The sequence below is a fragment of the Anguilla anguilla genome, chromosome 11, assembly GCF_013347855.1.
Source record: "Anguilla anguilla isolate fAngAng1 chromosome 11, fAngAng1.pri, whole genome shotgun sequence".
NCBI lineage: Eukaryota > Metazoa > Chordata > Actinopteri > Anguilliformes > Anguillidae > Anguilla > Anguilla anguilla.
In genome coordinates this window covers 42,788,405-42,793,142 of record NC_049211.1, presented here as the reverse complement: position 1 = coordinate 42,793,142, position 4,738 = coordinate 42,788,405, and the positions used below count along the sequence as shown (strand labels likewise).

Here is a 4,738-nt window from a genome sequence, read left to right as displayed (position 1 = left end):
TGTACAGTATGTGTGTGTGTGTGTGTGTACAGTATGTGTGTTTGTGTGTGTGTGTACAGTATGTGTGTGTGTGTACAGTATGTGTGTTTGTGTGTGTGTGTACAGTATGTGTGTGTGTGTGTGTGTGTGTGTGTGTGTGTGTATGTACAGTATGTGTGTGTGTGTGTGTGTGTGTGTGTGTGTGTGTGTGTGTGTATGTACAGTATGTGTGTGTGTGTGTGTGTATGTACAGTATGTGTGTGTGTGTGTGTGTGTATGTACAGTATGTGTGTGTGTGTGTGTGTATGTACAGTATGTGTGTGTGTGTGTGTGTGTGTGTGTGTGTGTGTATGTACAGTGTGTGTGTGTGTGTGTATGTACAGTGTGTGTGTGTGTATAGTGTGTGCGGTACAGTTGAGCAGCCGCAGTGAGACTCTGAGATCTCCTGCCCTTCCAAGCGGACCTCCACCGCTCTCCGCCCGCAGTCGACAGCAGCCAATCTCATAAATATTTAAGCGTCTCATTAATATTCCTCCAGGCCGGTTCAAAGGCTGCTGTGGAAGGGCAAAAAGGAGGGAAAGCTGGACCGGGCGAGCGCGGGCCGCCTCGACCTATCGCTGTAAAACAACCGTCTTTCTCTGGCTCGGACGGAGACCCTAATTACTCATCGAGGGAATCGCCCTAAAACACTGCGCACGGAGACCGAGTCCAGGCGCATCTGTTAACACCGGCCTCCGATCAAAACTCTGCTGTCCCATCAGGCTGTGCTGAAGGAGGCTATGTGGCGGTCCGTTCACATGCAGTGCCGAGTGATGCTAATAGGCCGAACACATGCATAAACAGCGAACGGCGATTAATTAACGGTTTTTCACCGCTGATTTCTGATCTATCCATCGCTTCATGTCTTGCTATGCTGCAATGTTCCTGTTTACCCATGTGAAAACCGTAGGGCTACACTAGAAAATTGTGGGGACGCAGATTAAGCTTAGTCCTGGTCTAAATTTAGTTTTGTTATGAGAATCGCCATTCAAAATTGAATTCAGTCTAGGATTAGGCTTAATGTATCTCTGTGAAACTGGCCCAATATTTCTGAAAAAAAATTATAATAATTATGCGAGATAAGAAAAAAGTTATGTAATCATATTAATTAAAAAGTCGCTATAAATGCTGTACAGAAAAACATAAAGCTTTTTAATGAATGATATTTTTGTCATCTTCAGAGCTTTCAATCTCTCAGTACCGCTTCTTTATGGTCCTTTGACAGCCGACCGCTCCACAGCAACATTAGGCTGTGCTTTTGTTTTAGACTGACTTGGCCTGAGAGGAAAAAGACCTTCAATACTCATGCAATATCAGCCATTCTCAACATTGTTTTGTTGTTGAAACATTTTCATGGTTTTTGCTAAATTGGTGCACAAATGATTTGCCTATGAGAGCTATTACCACTTATTTTATAGATGTTAGTACTATAAAAATCTGATTGCTGTAAATAAATATGATTATACAGTGTATCCTAGAATTCCCTTTACCACTGTGAACTGTGGTTTCAGACTGAGATTTTGGGTCTTTTTTTTTGTTTGTTTGTTTTCTTTTTTGATTGTACAAATGAACATTTTTGAGGGAATAATCATTCAAGTCTCCCAACAACAATTTGGAAACCCACAGCAATTACAAGAAGACATTCTTGGAGGCTTAAAGTTATTCGTCTCAAGCTAAAAACTGTGAATCATCAAACCTGTCTACTACCCAATACAATTGTTTCTATATTCTGTACAGTTTATTCAGCAGTCTATAAGTAAAATGGGGGAACTATGTATAAGAAGGGCTGTAATGCCTACACTTATCACTCGATATGGATGTAAATATCCTCAAATTTAAGCTGACAGTCTCCACTTTGACATCAGATTCATTTTCATTTCAAATCTAGTGTGCTGGGGTACAGAGACAAAACAACAAAAATTGTCTCACTGTACAGATACGTATGGGCTGCACTGTACATGCACATATTCTATTCAAATTTTTCAAAAACAGGGTGGGCCAGGTCACAGTTTGCTAAGAAGTACTTAAAAGAGCCTACATAGTTCTGGAAAAAGGTCTTGAGTACAGAATCTATTTTTTTTTAAATGTCTCATTGTGTGTATGCATATTTTTCCTATTCTACCAGAACATTCATTAGAATTCCTGAGCATGTACCCTGAATAGTTAGCATGTCTCCAAGGTTAACATTTTTAATGCAAGACCCAGGCTTTCTGTGAAGTGTTTCTTTGAAGTTTCTTGTAGGAGTCAGAAGGGAGGTTGGAAGGCCGTCAAAGACAGCCCGCGTTATTGACATTAAAACTCAACACACAGAATGGTGTCAATTGAAATTTCTCTCTGATTCCACCGGGAAGGAAGTGGCAGGCGTGTCTATGTGATCCGAATGTGAATAACGAGGACATTCATTAAACATGGACCTTCCCTTTGTCGTTCTCCGGTTCCGTTTAGGGGCGTGATTTGTATGACACAGCCGTGAAGTCGATGAGGAGTTGTTTCATTTTTTTTCTTCAGACGTGCCGTGCTGAAAACAATGCAGTTAAAGAAGTTTGATTATCCTTCAAGGTCAGATCAATGGGAACTTCCTCGCAAGTAAGTTGTCATTTTGGATTATAAGTTTCAGTCAACAGTGATGAATCTTGGTCATTTGTTCGATGCAGAGAGACCGATGGAAAATATAATTTGCTCCATGTTCTAATCACCAGAACAGCCCATTTTTGGCCCTCTTTGCGACTGGTGGGGCACTCCTGCTGTGAAGGAGTTTGTTTAAAAATACACAGCTTTGATCATGTAAATGTAGTAACTATGAAAATGTCACATAGCTAGGTATGATACGTTGCAGACCTGGGTCAAATATGTATTTGTTTTGGATGCAAATGCTTTTCTACGCTTTACTGATCTTGTCTGGTGTATTGGAACCAATTAAATATCCTCAAAAAGTGCAAACCCCACCTTCTGGTCATACTGGCAGGCTTAATTACACCACGCAAGATCAATAGAGAACAGAAAAGTATTAGAATCCAAAACAAATACGTCTTTGACCCAGACATGTTGCATTGTTCATGCTTTCACTATATTTAGAATTATTTATGTATTTTTTTCATTATGACTGCAGTTGAGTGTATTCCAGCAGCCATTAGGTTGAGTCATTATTGGCACATTTTTGATTTCCGATTTTCTAAACATTTCTTTTGAGATCAAGGTTTCACGGTCTCCATTTTTGCAGTCAGGATGACAGGACAGGTCTATGAGATAGTGTGCTTTATTTTACATTAGCTGTGATTGCAAAAGCTCAGACAGGAGCCCCTTGGGGATGTGGCTAAAAACATATAACACAAACACACAGTCTCATCTGTCGCTATAGGCTCAGTCTAGCACCAAAGACCCCGGCGACTTATTGGGTGGAGGTGTGTGGTCCTCCTGGGCCTTGTCTGTCGGCCTCTAAATCTCTGCCTCTGCCCGAAAGGTTAATAGCCTGCGCACGAAATGTCAAGGATATCGGTCTGCCCGTGTCATAACCTTCATGTTGGAGCAGAAGAATATCTCAGACAAACTGCTGGAAACAAGGGAACCGGCCTGACCTCTGTAGGGTCATGAATGTCACCCACCAAGGCGGGCAATTTATGTAAACCAATATAAAGGTAAGCTCTACGTCTTATTGCGCACTTTAACTACCTGAATTTGATTCAGTTCCTAATAAACCTCCCTTAAAACGCACCAGCCAGGCGCCTGTGCTACAGTGCGTTCATTCATTTTATTTGAAATAAATTTCGCGACGACAGCCTCTGAGAGATTTTCTTCATCTTTCTGCTTCGGTTTATTTAATCTAATGTCTCCTGCATAATGGAGCTGCTTGTTCACCACTGTCGCACAAAAAAACTTCCACCATTTCCCCCCTAAGCCCTTTTGGGAGATAAATGGCATAATATGTCTGCAATTTGTACTTTTATTCATCACCAAATTATGTTTAGTTGGCATTGCAGATCATTGCCTTGGAAAGCTGCAACACATTCCCGTAGTGCATGGTGCTGTCATGGCAACAACATCAACTTCAGACTGCAGACTTCAGACTTGGTGCACTGCTAAGAGGTTGCTTTTAAGACTCAGGCTTACAATGTAGCGTTGCGGCATTGTGGAGAACTTCACAAGATGCTACACAAGTGCTATAAGTTGCCTAACAAAGAAGCCTCTTCAAAAAAACATTATTCACTGTTATATGCTTTAAAAACTATTTTCTATATTTCTTCCAAAGTTGCGGGTACTTCTCCTTGGGGGCTTTGGCTGGGATTTGGCCATCATTTTTCCTTAAGTCCAACTCACAAATAAATCAGTCTTATCTTTTCAATGCAAACAACTATTTTATATGATGAGCTTGGCAATCATAGTACACCTTTGAGTCAAATGTGAGGACAAATGTGAACTGAATCCAGGGTTTAGCTGTATAATGTCATGGTGTTGTAATGGAAATCAGGATTATAAGGAAGAACATAAGAATTAATTTAAAAGAAAATAGGCCTGTTAGCTCATCTAGGCTTGTACTTTCAAACAGGAGAATATCCAGCATTATACCCAGCCTGGTCTAGAACACCCAGATAATCTCTACCCTTACTGTGGGACCTGCAAGCTGTTCCACGATTGAACAGCTCTGTTTCCTCACATCAGCACACAATTTACCACAAGCGAATTCATTTCTTTAGTGTATTATTTTAATGGCCCAGCAATGCAA

General features: G+C 40.9%; 1 long non-coding RNA gene across 1 annotated transcript in view; it reads left to right on the top strand.

Annotated features, from left to right (window-relative positions):
* LOC118207410 overlaps positions 1-3,648 on the top strand; it is a 53,753-nt gene extending 50,105 nt beyond the window's left edge. The window contains exons 3-4 of the long non-coding RNA XR_004761378.1: positions 2,527-2,604; positions 3,479-3,648. This is a non-coding gene — a long non-coding RNA (uncharacterized LOC118207410). The remainder of the gene's footprint in view (positions 1-2,526; positions 2,605-3,478) is intronic.
* Positions 3,649-4,738: the final 1,090 nt, after the last annotated feature.